Source organism: Hipposideros armiger, unplaced genomic scaffold, assembly GCF_001890085.2.
Source record: "Hipposideros armiger isolate ML-2016 unplaced genomic scaffold, ASM189008v1 scaffold_276, whole genome shotgun sequence".
Lineage (NCBI taxonomy): Eukaryota > Metazoa > Chordata > Mammalia > Chiroptera > Hipposideridae > Hipposideros > Hipposideros armiger.
Genome location: NW_017731626.1, coordinates 1,189,383 through 1,209,161, shown reverse-complemented (window position 1 = coordinate 1,209,161; position 19,779 = coordinate 1,189,383). Strand labels below are relative to the sequence as shown.

The window sequence follows — 19,779 nt, the reverse complement described above, 5'->3', positions numbered from 1 at the left end:
CATCACTGACCCTCATGTGGGATCCGAACCAGGGCCCTGCTGCTCAGGGCTGGCGTCCCAAGCCAGTTCTCAACCATCGTGCCACTCGGCCGGCCCCATATCTGAGGTTTTAAAAAGTATTGTATAGCGAGGTTGTTAGATTCTGGTTTTGTACGAAGATTGGATCATTTTACAGTCAGAGCATAATTAGACTCTTTGTACTTATAGTACTTGAGACATTTGACTTTTGGTCAGTTAAGTTCTTTAAAAGGTATTTATTTTTCTTTTCTTTTTTGGTCAGTCAAGTTCTTTAAAAGGTATTTTATTTATTTACTTATTTATTTATTTTTCTTTTCTTTTTTTTTTTGTTATCTGAGTCATCCTGCCACCTGTTGGCAGCTCAGCGGCAGCTCATCTCGGACGGGGCATCGAACCCCTGTTGCTCAGAGCTCACACTCTTGAGTGAGCTCTTAACCAACTGAGCCACTCGGTCGGCCCAATTTTTTGACATTAGAAAATGTTTACAATTAAGGGGAGGGTAGAAGCACCTTACAGACTATTTATACACAGTATCATTTTAATTTTGCCGTAGATAAATTTGTGTGTGTGTGTGTGTGTGTGTGTGTGTGTGTATATATATATATATATTCTTTTTTTTTTTAAAGCTCAGGGGTAGATACTAAATCTCTAGATACTGAGATGTAAGGTGTATGTTTCTACAGTAATAAATTTTGTAATCAGGAAAAAAAATTTTGTTTTAAGGCTGATTACTGTTAGTAAACACCAGTATCCTGGTGACTTTGAAAAAAGTTACAGGAAATAAAAATACAGTTGGCCCTCTGTATCTGCGGGTTTCACATTGGGAGTTCAACCACAGTTTGTAAATATTCATGAAAAAGAAAATCTCAGAAACTTCCAAAAATCAAAACTTGAATTTGCCGTGTGCCAAGCACACGTGCTGAATCCACACAAATGAAATGATGTGTAGGCATACCCTGCTTGATTGAGCCTGTATGCAAATACTATGCCATTTTATCTGAGAAACTTGAACATCTGTGGATCTGGGTATTCACAGGTGTCCTTATACCAGTCTCCTGTAGATACCATGGGACGACTATACTGTTCTCAGATTGTGAAAAGGGAGAGACCTTCTAAACTCTTTGCAAGGAGACTAAGTTATGTTTTTACTACTACTTACCACCTGCTGCCCATTTTCTCCTTTTGCATGTAGGTGATTTTTTGTTATTGCTTTACTTTCTTTTGGCCAGTTTTTCTTTTAAAAATTTGAAAATTATTTATCTATTTTCTCCATTTTATAGGTCTAATCCAGTTATTCTTCTACAATTTTACACATAGGCATTTGCTTGATATATTTGTTTTTTCCTAACTTTTTATCTTAAAAACTTTTGTACTTTGAAAGGTTGGAAGTATATATATTCCAATTAACATTTGTATACCTTTCACCTAAATTTATTAATGGTTATCTTTTTGCCATGTTTGCTTGCTTTCTCTCATGTTCTCCCCCCCCCGAAGCATATCAAAGTAAGTCATACCCCTAAATACTTCAGTATGCATTTCATAAGATTAAAGACATTGTCTTATATAACCAAGAAGATTATTTTCTCTTTAAGTGTGGGAATGTTCAAATACCCCATGAAGCTTGTAAGTACTTGGCACCATGCCAATTTATTGTATGGTTTGTGAAGGCCCAATTTCTGGCAACTACAATTAAGGACCAGAAAATAAATGCTGTTGGTATGCATTATGTATATGTATAATAAAGTAACAATAGAGAAAGGAGGAGGTATTAGTGGAATAACTATACTACAGGATGGAGCTATTTTATGTAGGAACAATGGCACAATAACATAATACCGTTGAGGTTATCACATCACTATGACCTCTTAGGATAAAGACTTAAGAAGGATGAGCCTGGCTCACGAAGATGTTAAGGTAGAGGAAAAAAATCAATAATGGTTCAAATGGAAAGATATTTGGCACATAGATAAACTTCAGTTATCGAGAAATTTTCCACAGTGGAAGCTATCATTTTCCACTGATGTCAGATTACTGACATTTTACTGTACTCTAGGTTAAATATATTTTATTTTTCATCGTTGTCGGGTAACAGATCTGTTTCTCCATTGTTAAGGACTTTATATGAGAACATCTTCAGTGAGTATTCTGTTCTTTATCAGAAGGGATAAAAAGACTTACAGATTGCCTCTGTTGATGTCCTTCCTGTTACCTTCCATATTGTTCATTTTGCCTCACATAGAGTGCTAAAAGAAGCTCCAGGTCTGTATTCAGGGACAGCAGCAGAACTCCAGGTGTTTTTCTTTTCCATTGTTGTTTTGTTTTTTTACTTTTAGATTTGTAGGCTATGTTTCCTTTTGTACAAATCTATTTCATGTAAATAAAGTATTTAAATTAGAGGGAGAATATAGTCTATATTATGAAACACAATCTTATGTTAATTTAAATGGCAGCAGACCTTTGGACAAAGTAGTTTCTGTGCTTGTACTTACTGATTAGTTGCTTTAAAATAACCCCTGATATGCTGATGTCCCCCATATTTGTGTCTCTAGACTAGACTTCTCTCTTGAATTTCAGACTCCTGCATCCCAACTACATCTCCAGCTAGATGTCTATTGGGCATCTCAAACTCATTCAAACTTAACACATCCAAAATCAAACCTCTGATTCCCTTACCCCCAAACTTTTGTTTAGTCATCTTTCCTATCTCAGTAAATGGGAGCTCAGTTCTTCAGTCACTGAGGCCAAGAACTTGGAATTATCCTTGATTTTTGTCTTTCTCTTACACCCCGCATGCAGTTCCATCAGCAAATCCTGTCAGCTGCTCCATCAAAGTATTGGGTTGTCGGAAAAGTCATGATGCATGTTTGTGACAAATGGCACTAGTTCATTTTTGGAAGTACTAGAGTCATTCACATCTATATTATTCCTATGTCATTTGACAGCTGACAGTTCTAGCTTCATTCTAAAAAAAAATTGACTGATTTGATTGAGTTTTGGAGATTTTACAAGTTGAAGATGGAAGACCAAAGTGCATTTTCACCATATTTTACTGTTTTATTTACATAAAGGGAAGGACGCACGTCAAGCTTATGAAAAGTTGCATAAAGTTTACGGTGACAATGCTCTACAAGAATGTCAGTGCCAATGATGATTCATGAAATTCCGTGCTGGTGATTTTGATCTCAACAATGCTCCTTGGTCAGGGAGGCCCACTGAGGTTGATGACAACAAAATAAAGGCATTGATCGAGTCAAACCCGCATTACATGACAGGAGAGATTACAGAAACATTGAACATCCATCATTCAAGAAGGTGGGATACATAAGCAAGCTCGATATTTGGGTTCTACATGAACTCAAAGAAGTTCATTTGACAGCATGTATAAACATCTGCAATATGCTCATTAAACGTGAGGAAAACGATTTTTTTGAAGTGACTGATAACTGGTGATGAGAAGTGGATTGTTTACAACAATGTGGCGCACAAATGGTCTTGGTCCCAATATGATGATTCGCCTCAAACGACATCGAAAGCAGACATTCATCAGAGGAAGATTATGCACTCAATGTGGTGGGATTTTAAAGATGTGTTTTTCGTGTTTCTACCAAGGAACCAAACAATTAAAATGTGTACTGTTGGCAATTGGACAGTTCGAACGAATCCATCATCCAGAAACGTCCAGAGCTTGTTAATTTTAAAAGAGTTGTGTTCCATCATGACAACGCGAGACCACACACAAGTTTGATCTCCTGTCAAAAATTATTGGCACTTGGATGGGATGTGTTGGCACACCCACCATACTCACCTGGCCTTGCGCCGTCAGACTTCCACTTGTTTCACTTCCTTCAAAACTCCTTGCATGGTATTACGTTCAATTCAAATGAGGCTGTAAATCAGCACCTTGTTCAGTTTATCACAAATAAAGACAGGTCCTTCTGTGAACGAGGAATTATGAAGCTCACTGAAAGATGGCAAAAGGTTATTGAACAAAACAGGCAATATATCACTGATTGATCTTTGTTCTTTATATCAATAAATGACCTTTGAAAAACATAGACAAAATACGTCATGACTTTTCCGACAACCCAATATATGCAAAGTGTGACTACTACTTACTAGTTCCACTGCTACTACCCTGATTGATACAAGCCAACATCCATTTCACTGTAATTACTGTAAACCTGCTGTTTTCTTGTTCTCCCAGCCTTTGTAACTTAACAGTTAGTCTGATTTCTGTTCAAAAGCTAGTTCTTTGGTCAAAACCATCTAGTGGCAAATTTAAACTTTAAAATGGTTAAAATGGTAAGTTTATGTGAATTGTACCTCAGTAAAACACATAACAAAATAAATAAATTTAAAAAAAAACCCATTTAGTGACCTAAATATTTTAAACAACATCCTTATAGTGGTTTGTATGACCCTGCATAATATACATGTACACTTATCCTCCCATGCCGTTACAGTTTTCCCCCCTTGTTCATTTCTGCTTCAGCCATACAGAGCTCTTTAAAAAATGCCAAGCTTGCTCCTATCTCAGGGACTTTGCACTTGCTGATCCTTTTACATGGAACACTTTTCCCCCAGATGGTTCTATTGTCCATCCTCTTTCTTTTTTATTTTTTAAACTAAAAAGCTTTTAAAATAGTGAAATACATATAACATAAAATTTACCATTGTGACCATTTTATAAGTGTGCAGTTCAGTATCAAGTACATTCACATTGTGCTTTGTTCTCTTTTAAGTCTTTGCTCAAATGTTAGTGAGGTCTTCAAATGACCTTATGTAAAAGTACTAACTCCTCCCTTTGCATACTGTATCCGCTTACCCTTTAATAACTCTCTTATAGCCATCTGAAGTTATTTGTTTTATTGTCTGTCTTCCTTCTCTTGAATAAAGCTTCATGAGGTCAGTAATTTTGTTTTGTCCACTGCTTATTCCAAGCTCCTAAAACAATTTCTAGCATGTATATAACTGCCCATTATATATGTGTTGAGTGAATAGATGAAAGATTACCAAAGTAAATAATTTCACTTTTTGTAAGTTACATAAGAATTAGAAGTTTCTAAGAGTATGTCTGGATAAAGAAGATACCTCTAAAGCTTTTAAATCTTTTTATTGTTATTGGCTTTAAAATGGAATGAAACTACCATTTTTGTTAGTGTATTGGTTTTGCTCCCTGAATATTTTTATATGCCCTTTTAATTAAAAAATTGGGTAAGTTGAATGAGTCAGAATTTTCTTTATAAAAACTAAGTTGCTTTTTTTTTTAATCAACTACAGTGTTTTCTTTTTGTTGTTATTTTTAAAGCACAAGCAGTTGCATTCACTGCAAAAATTAGACTTAAAGGGAAAATGTAGAGTGTCTTCATGGTTTTCAGATTATACCCAATAAAACTTGAAAACTTTTCTGTTATTCAGATGAAACTTTTAAAAACCAATTTTCATTTTGGGGTAAATTTAGAATCACAGAATATTAGAGCTAGAAGAAAGTTTTCTAGCCTTTGGTGGGTCACTTAACCTCTGTGCCTCATCTTAAGATTATGCTTGCCCTCTATGGTTGTTATGAGGGTTAAATGAGATAATATATTTATTAATTAGTTTGGCCATAATTTATTGAATTCTTACCTGTATGTACTGTACACTATTCTAAGATCTTTCTATGTATATTAATTTATTTAATCAATGTAACAACACTGTTGGGTACAGGTATTGCTATTTCACCTATTTTACACATGAGGAAACTGAGGCACAGAGCAATAAGTAAATTGTCCAAGATAACTAATAAGTGACAAAGGTGGTATTCTAACCCATGATGTTTAGTTCTACTTATAAATAAATGTAATGCTTGCTAAACTGTTGGAATGTCAAGTAAGATAATGTGACCATATATTTCTGTAGTTATTGAAAAACTTAGTTACAACAGGAATATGAGAGATAACTGTACAGAAGAAAGTCATGGGAAATGGTTATGAAAGCTGCATGAGTAATTGCAAAGACAAATATCTGAAATGCACTCATAGCATTAGTACAAGATTTTAAAAAACATATCTGGTGAATAGATCTATAATAATTTTATTTTTAACCAGTTGCATTTTGCAAATGCTTGTCCTGTTAGAAATTCTAATAATTCCTGGATGAGTATTATAGAATGACATATTTTCTGATGATCGATTTATATCTCTCTTATCAGCAAGGTATAGATAGGCTGCTTTCTTTTTTTATTAGTTTCAGGCCTACAGAACAACATAGTAATCAGGTATTTACATAACTCACAAAATGATAACCCCAACAAGTCTACTACCCACCCAACAGTGTATATAGTTATTAGAACATTATTGACTATATTCTCCATACTGCACTACACATCCCTGTGACTTTTAAAAAAATTATAGCTGACGTTCAATATTATTTTATATTAGTTTCATAGGCTGCTTTCTTTTTTTTTCTTTTAATTATTTTTTATTATGAAATACACATTTTTTTAGAATTAGTTTCAGAGGCTGCTTTCTTCATAAATACAAATGAAAATGGAAATTTCCATGAAACATTGAGTGGATTCATTAATTCTTACAGCAAACCTTTATTGAGCACCTATTTTCTGTCTGACTCTGTTCTAGGTACTAAGGGTACATCATTGAACAAAACAAAGTCCTTGTTCTCATGGAGCTTATATTCTGGTGGTGGAGGGATATATGTCAATAAAAGTAATATGAAGAAAGATAAAGCAGGATATTAGAATGAGGATGACTGGGACAGTATACTTTTAGATAGGATGATCAGAGAAGGCTTCTGAAGACGGGATATTTGAATGAAGTGTGGCAGCCAACCCTGCTTTGGGGAGAGTGGTAGAAGATAAGTTGGGACAGATGTAGAGTGGAGTAGGGGAATGCAACCCCTAAGAAGGATCATGGTCATCCTTGTAAGCCATGGTTAGGACTTTGGGCAGTTGGGAAACCTTTGAAAAGTTTTGTAGAGTAGTGATGACTTTACTTGAACATTACTCTGGCTGGTGTGTGAAAAATAGACTGTAGGGAGCAAGTGTGGAAGCAAAGGGGCGGCCAGTTAGCTCAAGTTGTTAGAACACAGGCTCATAACACAAAGGTTGCCGGTTTGATTCCCACATGGGCCACTGAGTTGCGCCCTCCACGACTAGATTGAAACAGTTACTTGACTTGGAACGATGGGTCCTGGAAAAACACACTGTTCCCCAATAAAACTTCTTAAAAAGAAAAAAGAGTGGAAGCAGAGAGGCCAGTTATTTACCATGGTTTTTGACTGTCCAGAGCCTTTTGAACCATGCTGTGTTTGACACGTTTTCAATCTTATGAATTCTATCTCCCTAATTCCGATTCCTAGCCTTTCATTTGCAACTAGGATGCCAGCATGTAAACTAGTCTTCTGAACTAGGCTCCTCTAATCAGAAGCATCACTGGAGACCTGGATTCTGAACTGAGCAGACATGCTTGCTTGCTGAAGTTTTGCCAGTAGTGTTCATCTTGCAGACAATTATGACAGATTATTTTCCTAGTTTTTTTAAGGTTGTGTTTCTGGTACAGATGTGGCATCGGAAAGACATGGCAGTGTTGGTGTTTTCCCATGGTATTTTTTGGGATAATTATGGTGTATTCTGCTGGTTTCTGGGGACACCTGGATAGTCTTCAGGAAGTTAAAAGTGACAAGGGTCCCAGTATTATTGTCAAGTAATAGAGTATTACTTCAAGTAAGTGAGTATTGTATGGGAAGTCTGGGAATTGAATAAGATCACAATGGAGCATGCTTTAGTATTTATGGAACAATCTACAGGTTCTGGGTCAAATTTCCTTTGTAGGACTTGCACGTTGATTTACAGGAAACACAAAATCTTGGATTCTTATTTGTGTCTGGTGTTACTTTACCTGGTACAAGCTTGATATTATAGAAGCAATAATATTGTTAGTACTAGGACATATGTAGTTTTAGATTGATGGAATCTGGGAGAGTCTAGCAAGTAACAGCATCAGGAACAGAGAGTTGCTTAGGAAGTGGAGTAGACAAGTAGGTAGGTTGAATCTAGGGAATTAGGAAGATGATCTGTATCAAGGGGAGATCAGATACAAAGGTGAGTGGTTCACAGGTCAAACTCTGTTCAGATAGAGTTGAGGGTGAATATTTAACTGTATCAGTGAGATTTAATGATAGAGCTGCATTCTGTCCTTATTTTTTGAGCTTTTGACTGGTTGCTAGAGTATAGGAACAAATCTCAGTTGAGTAGGTGCAGACTCTGCATGTGAGAACAGGCAATTTGGTGGTGCCTGACTGAGCTAAGTAGTGCAAGGGTTGGAGATTGGCATGGAGTTCCTGTAAACTGCCAATTTTAGTCACTAGCTGTGGAAAATAAAGGGTGTGTGTGTCCTATAAAAAGTACATTCTTTGGTATTTCATTACATGTTTTTCCACATCTTAGAGATAGATGTTAACTTACTTTTGAAAGGTCCCTGCCATGAGCTGCATTTTGATAATTGTTTCCTTTCAGTTTTTTGTAGTTACACCAGAAACATTAAATGGTAACTTACCTTGCTTATGATGAAGGTAATAGAATTATTGTAGAAAATCACGAAGTCATTGAAACCAAAATACCTCCTTGGCACTGCCTCGTATTTGCTGTATGACCTTGAGTTGGTTACATATCTCAAACCTCAGTTTTCTTTAAAATGGGCTAATCTTACTTTATAGGTCTATTGGGTGGATTAAATGAAAAAATGTGGACTACTGGGCCTGGCAAATAGAATGTAGTTAATAAAGTTTAGTTATCATTACATCTAATTTATAAACATTGTTTAAACGCTTAAATAAGTTTATTGAGTCAGGATATTTTCTATACGTAGCAAGCTATCAATGTACATTTTGAAATATTGGAATATAATTTTGGAGTTTTAAGTTTTCTGTTTAAAGATATGAAGCTTTTTTTTTTTTTAAAACAAATGCCTTTTAGCCAGATTTTCATATGAATTTTAAAATACTAGATTTCTAAAACAGGAATGGGAAAATAACAACCTTAGCACAACATTATGAATATATAATATGATGAAAAACTAAAGATATTCTTATTAAAGTCAGGAACAAGGTAAAAAAATGCCCTCGCTCAGTTACTCAGCATGGTGTGGTAGTCCTAGTTAGTATAGAAAGTTAAAAAAAAGATTGACTTATAGATGAATGAAAGATTTAAATATGAAAAGCAGAATCAACAAACTGCTAGCCAAAAAGAAAGAAAAAATATTATTTTTAGAATTTTGCATGCAAAATCAAGGGGCTCATGAATCCCCTACAGCAGCACATGGATCTCAGGTTAGAATTCCTGTTGTAGAGGAAAAAAAGATGTCAACATTAATGAAACTCAGTGCTTAAGTGACTTCCTACAGATTTCATACCTGTTTTTGCAGTGCTCTGCTTATTCAGTTCTGTTGTAGTATGAAAGCAGTGATAGAAAATATCTAAGTGAATGAGCGTATAGCTTTGTTGTAAAAGCAGGTGGCCAACTGAAATTGGTCTTTGGGTTATAGTTTGCCTACCCCTGTTATATATTATTTGGGAACTTTTTCTAATCAGTACATTACCTGTGACATAAGTTAAGGTGTATATTGCTTAAATGGTAGCACCTGTGGTAATTTGGCCCTATTAATATACTGTTAAACCCTTAGAGTAAAGCCAGCCTGTAGAAAAAGAAGGAAATAGCTGCAGGTAGAAATCAGGGAATTTCTGTATGCAGGAAAATTGCGGTTTTTCACACTTGAATGTGCATACGTATCATTAGGAATCAGGTAGATCTGGGTAGAGTCTCAGTCACTTTGGGGATCAGTAGATCTGGGGGGAGCCCAAGATTGTGCATTGCTAACAATTCCCCAGCATATGCCCATGCATCTAGTCCCTGAAACACAGTTTGAATAGCAAGGTTCTGTGTGTCAAGAAAACAAAATACTGGGGCCGGCCCAGTGGTGCATTGGTTAAGAGCTGGATTGGGACGCCAGAGGGCCCCGGTTCAGATCCCACATATGAGGGCCAGTGACACTGCCCTCTACAGCTAAGATGCTGAACAGCGGCTTGACCTGGAGCTGGACTGCCTTGAGTCGCTGGTGTCGTGCAGCCCTTGCTGCAGTGGGTTGCCATGGGCTACCGTGTGTAGCCAGCAGCCAGCGTGAGCAGCCAGCAGCCGCGGTGAGCGGCAGTCCAGCAGCCAGCGACTGATCTGCCTCGCCTGGGAAGAGCGCAGTGATGGTGCCAACTTGGGCCAGTGAAGCAACGTCCTCCACAACTAGACTGAAGAACAAAAGGACAGCAACTTGTCTGTTCCCCTTCCCCCAATTCCCCAGCGCTGTTCCCATCCCCCAATTCCCCAATAAAAATCTTAAAAAAAAAAAAGAAAAGAAAAACAAAATACTTAGTTGGGTAAGGACTGAAACATCCACAAACACAAATTTCCAGTCTCAGGTGTAATACTTAATGAATGATTTTGTTATTTGAACACATGGTGAGTAGTAGGCTCCCTGATTTTTTTTTTTAGCCTAAATGTTGAGTTGGACCTTTAGTGCAGCGAAGTAGTTCTTGAAATGGTCTAGTTGCTACTTGCTCAACATATATTTTTCCTTTATGTTTGGTTTCCGCCATTGTTCGTTTGTGATCACAGGTGTCATTTATCTACCACATCTCTTACTATGTATGCCCTGTTTACAAAAATACAGTTATTTATGAATAACGAGTCATTGCAGGATGCTTGATAGTTTCTTGGATGTGAATAGTACATTGATTTCATTTACTTTCCTGAAAGAGGACAAGTTGGAAAAATTGTCTTTGTTTTTGATTCTGGACCTTTTTTTTTTTTTTTTTAATTTTATAACTTAGGGAAAAGTAAAAAAAAGGCCAAATGCCCATTTATCTACCACATTGGTTCAACATTTTTCTTTTTAAAAAAATTAGCTTTATTGAGGTATAATTTCCATACAATAAAATTCAGCAATTTATTTTGAGAAATGTATATAGTCGTATAACCACTACCATAATCATAATATAGAACATTTACATCAATCCATAAGTTGCCTTATGCTCTTTGCAATCAATACAAAATACTTTTCTCACTTCCCCTTTGATTTCTTCTTTAACCCATGGGCTGTTTAGAGTATGTTACGTTCCTAATATTTGGGTTTTTTTCCGAATACCTGTTACTGATTTAATTGTACTATAGTCAGAAAACATATTCTATAATTTCAACCTTTTAAAATTTATGGAAACATGCTTTATGGCCTAGAATTAAGCTCGTTATCTTGGCAAATACTTAAAAAGAACATGTATCCTGTTGCTGGGTGGAATGTTTGGTCAAATATTATTTGGGTCAAGTTGTTTGATAGTGTTCAAGTTTTCTGTACCCTTATTTTTTTGTATGTTTTGTGAGGACTGTATGATTTCCAACTATAATTATATATTTGTTTACTTTCAGTTCTGTCAACTTTTTCTTCATGTACTTTGAAGCTTTGTTATGTTATATGCATTTATGATTATGTCCTTTTGATGAATTATGAAATGTCCTTTATCCCTCATAATTTTTTATTTTTGTTGTTTTGAAGGTTTTTTTGCCTCATAATGTGATAGCCACTTCATCATTCTTTGAATGGTTTAACTTTTCCCATCCTTTTTACTTTAACTCACCTTTATTTTTGAGTTTAAACTGTCTTTTAGATAGCATATATTTACATTTTCCTTTCTTTAAAAAAAGAAAATGATTTTCTGACATTTAAATGTTGTGGTTAAGTTCATTTACTTTTAATGTAATTATTATTGATATGGTTGAGTTTAAGACTACCATCTTACTATTTGTTTTTTGTTAGTTCCATCTGTTCATAGTTTTTTTTTACCCTTCTTTTTCTGCATTCATTAGGGTTAATTTACTTTAAAAAATGATTCTATTTTATCTTTACTATTGGCTTATGTGATATACCTATTTGTTATATTTTTTAGAGGTTGTTCCTGAGTTGTACAATATACATATATAACTTATTGTATACCTTCAAATAATATACCACCTCATTTATAGAACAAGTATACTTCCATGTCTCCTGCCCTCCATTGTGCTGTTGTCATTTAGTTTAATTCCATATGGTTCATAAAAGCCACAGTACATTTTTTTAAACATAGTCATTTAACTTTTAAAGAGATTAAAAAATGAGAGAAGAAATCTTTTTTATTTTCTCATATATTCATAATTTCTGGCACCATTCTTTGTGTCAGTACAGATTTCCATATGGTTTCATTTCTTGTGCCTGAAAAATTTCCTTTAAGATTTCTTGTAATGCAGGTCTACTAGCAATGAATTTTTAGATTCGATGCCTGAAAAAGGGCTCGTTTCATCTTTTTTTTCTTTCACCTTCATTTGTGAAAGATATTTTTACTGGGTATAGAATCTTAGGTTGAATATATTTTTTTCTTGTCATAATTTAAACATGTTGCATTATCTTTTGACCTATATAGAGTTATGCTGTAATTTATACCTTTGTTCTTCTGTGTGTAATGTGCTTTTTCTCCAGCTCCTTTGATCCTAACCTGCTCACATCTGATATTCAGGGTATTTGTTCCTAATTTTCAGCCATTAGCCTATGATTTATTTCTGTGTGGTTTTCTTTTACATTATTTATTCTGTTTAGGATTTGTTGAGTTTCTTGGTTCTATAAATTTATAGTTACATCTTTCACTCTTCCCCCCTCACTGTGCTTTTTTTCCTGTATACTCCTTAACATATGGAATATATTTATAATAGCTGTTTTAACCTTTTTGTATGCTAATTCCATCATCTCTGTAATTTGTTTCTAATGTCTGATTTTTCCCCAGTCATGGAAGAAAAATGTATTTATATTTTCCTGATTTTCTTCTTTATATGCATGACAAGTTTTGATTGGATGCAGATCATTCTGATTTTTACATTTTTGTGTGTGTTTGATTTTATCTCTCCTTTAAATACTGTCAGAATTTTTTGATGTACAATTAAACTTCTTGGAATCAATCGAATTCTTTGGAAGATTACCTTTAAGCTTTGCTGGGATAGATCCAAAACAGCCTTTATTTAATCTCTGGCTAATTTTACCCCATGAATAAATTGCTCTTTTTCTGAGGGCTATACCCAGTGCTCCATATATTACAGATCTTTCTTCTCTGGATGGTGGGAATACGAACACTTCCCAGCCCTGTATAAGCTTGGAAGATTGTTCTGGCTTGTGTGTGTGTGTGTGTGTGGTTTATTTTTCTGGCCCGAGCTAGTTTATTGTCTCACATGGCCAGATTAGTACTTATCAAACATTTACAGAACCCCTCTTTAGGTCTTAAGAGTTTCCTCTCTGTTCAACTTCTTTAGCACCCTGACCCACAAATTCTAAATGTCTGGCCTCCCTGACCTCAGATATCTGGCTCCTCAATTCAGCGACACTACCAAGCTTTATTTGGGTTCCTTCACCTTGCACATTGGCCTGGAAACTGCTTTTAAGTAGTAAATTTGTAGATCCCACCTTATTTTTTTATCCTCCATGTATTTTGCCCAGTTTTCTTAGTTTTTTATGATGGTAGGTTAAACTCAGTCCTTTTTACTTCATTATATCTAGAATGCAAAATTATTTAATAATTTGGGTCCTTTTTCTTTTTTATCCAGCTGGGAATCACATCAATGAAAATTATGCATGTCACTTTATCCCTAAATACTTCAAAATATATCTCCAAAAATTCAGATTGTTCTCTTGTATGACCACAATGTTGATGTGCTGAAGAAAATGAACAAGAATTAATATTACCTAAGACTTATTCCTGTTTGTCCAGGATTATTTCCAAATGGTTTTTGGTTTTTTCTCAGTTGAGTTCTTTCTCATTTTGCATTTTAAAAATGCTGTGATATAATGTAGGTAACGTCTTTTTTCTTTGTCTCTGAGACCAGTGTATTTATAATATTTTTCCCTTCAAAGCATAGTTTGAGGGACTGATTATTTTGTAGTCATGGGACCATGATCCTGTACAACCTTTTGAAAATTTCAGGGCTCTGTTCTCTTTTGAGATTTTAAAAAAGTGAATATGATTTCTGAGGGTTAGGGGCAGCATCAAGGAGTCCAGTGTGTTAAGCTTTCCCACTTTCTTATTAGAGTACTCTGTTTCTTTCCTTGGCTGCCTGTTTGAAAGATTACACCATTAGGTTACACCCAGTGTTGTATTAGTACACTGGCTGTCTTGAAAACAAGAAAAAAACTCTGATTTGTAGCCTTTTCTGATTCCAGTGGTGTAAATACTCCCCCATGGCTGATTTCAAACTACCAACATAGTGTCGTTGAACACAGAGTTAGGAATAGAACTGTCACTCATGAGCCTGTCAGCCAGCTCCGGCATACACAGGTTATATCCTTTTCTTATTTGGTTTTAGTTCTTGGGGACTTTTTTTTTTTTAACATGGAAAAGTGAACTGGTTTTTTATAGATTTTTGTTTATTTGTTTTGTCTTCATGGCTCCCCCTTCGTTTCATTAAGTATTGGGGAAGAGAAGTTATATAATACAGTTTCAATACATTATCTTAACTTCAGTGGTTTTTTTTTTATTTTTTTTTTTTTTACTGAGCTCATATAAATACTGATAATTAGGCATAGTTAACACAGCAACATAGATCTTACATAGAAGATGATAATGATAAATTGATAACTATATGTCCCTGGGTAGCAGTTTTATCTTTGCCAGTTAAACCCAGTGAGTCATCTTCTATCTCAATTATAAAGATTCAGAAAAATCATTACTCAGGTCCTTTGCCAGTAAAAGTAAACATTACACGGCTTTATAAAATTCCTTTGTGTGTGGGATTGAGAATAGATGATTTTGTGTAACAACTCTTCCAGTTGTGTTTCCACCTGTGCATATAATTGAGCTTTTATCACATGTGCTTCACTGGAACAGCAATAGTTATTGTACGTTATCAGAAGTGGCAAAATACTTTATTTGAACTGTGCCTTACAAAGTGGACTTTTTGGTTCTGAAAAAGGAGTGGAGTAACTTTGTAAAGCCAAGTTTGTGCTGTGCTTGTTCAATACACTTAAAAGAAATAAAATTCAGTAATCCAATGGATCTTCAAAATGAAAGAAACTACCCTGAAGTTCTCATTCTATAACTTCCCCATTCTTCATTTCTTCTTGATATTATCTCTTGTATGGGGTATATTTTAAAACCTAAGTATAGACTTAAAAATATTTTTTAAAGAATATGGAAAATGCATCAGTATAATATGTAATTCCATTATTTAGTCTTGATTTTTGAAAGTTCAACACCAGCGGGTTTTATTATCTATTGTACCTTGGCTTCATTGTGTTTTGCTAGTTGCAAAGATAGTTTGGGTTCTAGTTTTGAACTCCATTCTTGTCCCCTCTCATGAGAGCAGCAGTGCATTCAAGCATACAGTGAGGTGACTCAATGATTGTTTAAATTGAGTGATCCTTTCATGCCAATCTTTGTGCTAAGCATTTTACATGTATTTAATATAGTCATCGTTGTCTCTATTTTACAGATTGAAAAAAACCTGAGATTTTTAAAAAGGTTAAATAATTACGCAGCTCATGTGGTTATGGCTAGGAAATGTCAGAATTCAAATCCAGGTCTGTCTTTAATCCTGAGTTTATGGCCTCAGTTTATGTATATAGGTCTCAAAGGCAAGAAGGAAAAGGAGGAGGGAGGGGAGAGATGATGATGATGATGATGGTGGTGGTGGTGGTGATGGTGGTGATGCCGCCAACTATACCATGATGTATGGTAAGCACTGTGCTATTGCCACACATAGCTTAAATAATTTAATCCCTGTAACAGCCTGAAGAGAGAGGTATTTTGCTTATCTCCATTTTGATTATGGGGAACTGAAGCTGAATTTGCCATATGATCAGGGAAATAAGCTAATAAATGAAGGTAATGGGATTCAAACCCAGATAATTTTTTTATTCTAGTAATAAATGCTTACCATAAAATTTACTGCCTTAACCTTTTCTAAGTACAGTTCAGTAGTGTTAAGCAATCAGTCTCGAGAACTTAAACCCAGATGATTTGACGTAGAGTTTGTGTCCTTAACCATAGAGTGACTAGCCACTGACTGCATAAACAGAAAATTTAGTGATGGAACACTTAGACTTCATGTAACACATTAGGCAAGCCATAGTTTTTTGTTCTTTTTTAATTTGGTGTTTTTTGTGTATTCTAGAAAAGGGCAGTTTTCTTTAGGAGAAAATTTTACTTGATTTGTTAAGGAATCACTGCTTTTGACTTCTGCTCATGATGAAAATGGAGAAAATAGGACCATATGTATCCTCCTGCCTGAAAAAAAACAAAACAAAACAAGAAGAATAGGGAAAAAAGTGAGAAGCAATGGTTTTTAAGACAGTGGTCACCAGGAGCTGAAAGACAGAGATCCCTGAGAGAGAGGAAACAGATGAGGTGAGACCTGTGAGTACTTCAGCTTTCTGCCTTGGGAGAATTTCCATCTGCAGTGCTATGAGAAGGAACCTAGGTAAAGGCCAACAAACTGTCTAAGTTGAGGAGATGGAAAGGAGGAGAGTCAAGAGAAGCCAAAGCAGCTTGAGCTAGCCGACAGAATATCATTGAGGAGTGCTGCATAGAGAGAATTCCTAAGATCTGTTGAAGGTTTCCCTGGAGTGTTCAGCAGAGTATCAACCAGTGTGTACATAAGAGGAAACTGCCTGAGGCCAGGAGAAGAAACTGTGCCTCTTGTTCACACAGTACAGAAAACAGTACCTGTTCTCATTGGCCAGACTGGAAAAGACTCATAATTTGTGGAGCAATGGGTAGAGTAGTCAGATGGGTGTTGCCTCAATAGTGGGGAATACACTGATCACTTGTAAACGCAAGACTCAAAAGGATCAGACTGTTTCCAGGTTAATTTTACTTTGCTGGGAACAAAGCCTGAGAATATTTATAAGAGTACGAAAAATGTCCAGAACCCAACAAAGTGAAATTCACAATGTCTGGCACCCATTCAGTGAAAGATTATGAGGCATGCAGGAATGAAGCAGGAAAACACAATCCATAATGAGAAGAATAAGCAATCAGTTTGAACCAACCCAAAACTGACACAGGTATTAGAATTAGCAGACAAGAACAATAAGAGCTATTATAACTGTATTTCTTATGTTTAAAAAGTTAGATACATAGAAGATACAAAACAGATATAAATCTAATGTCTAGAGATGAAAACTACAATATTTTCAATGGAAAGTACACTGGATGGCATTAACAACAGACATTGCAGAGTATTAGTGAACTAGATGACATAGACATAGAAACTTCAAAATGAAAACAGAGAAAAGAGAATTTTTAGTAACTATGAAAAGGTCATCAGTGGGCTGTGGGAAAAGTTTGAGTGATCTAATGAAGATGTAATTGGAGTCCTTGGAGTGGGATGAAGAGAATAAAAAGTTTTTGAAGACCTAATGGTTGAAAACTAAATCCATGGATCCAAGAAATTCACTGAAACTAAATTTCTAGAACTATGAAGAAACCAAACCACATCAGAATCAAAGTGCTCACAGCCAATAATAAAGAGGAAAATCTTAAAAGCTACTGTGGAGGGAAAAGACATGTCATATTCAGAGGAGTAAAGATAAGAATGACAGATTTCTTGTTGGAAGGAATACAAATGAAAAGATGGTCGAGCAACATTTTTAAAGTATTTAAAGACAAAAAAATACAAACCCGTCAGCCTGGAATTCTATGCCCAGTGAAAATATCTTTAAAAAATGAAGACAAAATAGAGACTTTTAGACATACAAAAACTGGAAGAGTTCTTCATCCACAGTAGAAATGTTAGAGGAAGTCTTTCAGGTAGGAGGAAAATGGTAACAGATGGAAATATGGTTTCACACAAAGGAATGCATAACCCCAGAAATGATAAACAGAGAAGATTTTTTTCTTGTTGTTTATATCTTAATTTTTATATTTTTTATTTTTATTTTTTAAAGATTTTATTGGGGAATTGGCATAGGGGAACAGTGTTGGGGAATTGAGGAAGGGGACCAACCAAGTTGTTGTTCTTCAGTCTTTGTTGTGCAGGGCGCCAGTCGCCATCTGGCTGCCCGTTGGCAGCTTGTGGCCTCTAAGCTCAAGGTGCTGTGTTCAGTCTTAGTTGTGGGTGGTCGTAGTCACCATCCCATGTGGGAGTCAAACCTGGCAGCCTTGTTGTTAAGAGCGCACGCTCTATCCACTGAGCCATCTGGGCAGCAGCTCAGGTCAAGGTGCCAAGTTCAGTCTTAGTTGTGGGTGGGCGTAGCCCACCATCGAACAGGCAATTTTGTTATACCAACTGAGCCATCCTGCCACCTGTTGGCAGCTCAGTGACAGCTCAGCTCAGACGCAGTGTCACTGGCCCATGTGGGAATTGAACCAGCAGCCCTATTGCTCAGAGCTCGTGCTCTTAAGCCAACTCTTAACCAACTGAGCCACTCAGTCGGCCCTATTTATATCTCTTTAAAAGATAATTGTCAGTTTAAACGAAAACAATAACAATTGTGGGGTTTATAAGGTATACGTGTATGTAAGTAAAATATGTGATGGCAATAGCTTAAGGACCAGGAAGAGAGAGAGAAATGGAAGTATACCAATGTCAAGTTCTTTTTAAACCTGAAGTCTACCACTTGAAGGTAGGTTGGGATAAGTTAAAGGTATATACTGTAAGCCCTAAAGTAGCCATTAAAATAACCAAACGAAGAGTTGAGACACAAACAGGTTAAAACTAAAATGATGGGAAAAGATAGACCATGCTAGTAAAAAAAACAAACAAAAAAACCCCAAACAAACAAAAGGGAATGACTATGTTAATATCAGACAAAGTAGATTTTAGAACATAGAATATTACAAAGAATAAAGATCACTTGATAATGATAAAGGGGTGAATCCAAAAGGCATAATAATCATTAACATTTATGCATGTATTAACAAAGTCTTAATGTATTTAAAAGGATTGATGTCATATAAAGTATGTTCTCTGACTATAGTGGAATTAAATTAGAATCAATAACAAAGATAATGGAAAAATCCTCAGTGATCCGAAACTAAATAACAGACTTCTAAATAGCACATGGAGCAGAAGAAATCAAAAGGGAAATAAAGTATATTGAACAGAATGAAATGGTAACAATAGAATCTGTGGGATGCTGCTAAAGCAATATTAAGGGGACATTTATAGCACTAAAAACCTGGAACAGAAAAAAGGAAGGCCTTGAGTCAATGGCCTCAATTTATGAAACTGAAAAAAGAAGAGCAGTTGAATTCAAAGTTAAGCAGAAGAAAAGAAATAATGAAGATCAAAGTGAAAATCAACAAAATCAAAAACAGAAAAATAATGAAAAATCAAAAGAAATCAAAGTTGGTCCTACGAGAAGAGCAATAAAATCAGCAAATCTCTAGATATGTTCTGATTAGGAAGAAAAGAAAGATGTAGATTACCAGTATCAGGAATGAGAGAGGTAATATTACTACAGATTCAAAAGATATAAAAAACAGAAGGGAATGTTATGAACAGCTTTATCTCTATAACTTCAACAATTTGGGTAAAATGGACAAATTCTTACCAAAGCTCACTTAAGAAGAAATAGATAACCTAAATAGCTCTTTATCTATATTGAATTTGAAATTATAGTTGTTATTATATATATATTTTAAGATTTTATTGGGGAATTGGAGAAGGGGAACAGACAAGTTGCTGTCCTTTTGTACTTCAGTCTA

The 19,779-nt window shown here is 35.4% G+C and overlaps 1 protein-coding gene across 2 annotated transcripts in view; it reads left to right on the top strand.

Moving 5' to 3' along the window:
- Positions 1-19,779, top strand: part of ADAM10 (ADAM metallopeptidase domain 10) — a 122,899-nt gene that overhangs the window by 11,392 nt on the left and 91,728 nt on the right. The window contains exon 1 of one of the 2 annotated variants that reach the window (XM_019657533.1): positions 16,244-16,476. The exons of the other annotated variant lie outside the window; for it this stretch is intronic. The gene's annotated coding sequence lies outside the window, so the exon portion shown is untranslated. Of the gene's footprint in view, positions 1-16,243; positions 16,477-19,779 lie in introns of those variants that run through there. 2 annotated transcript variants of the gene reach the window in all.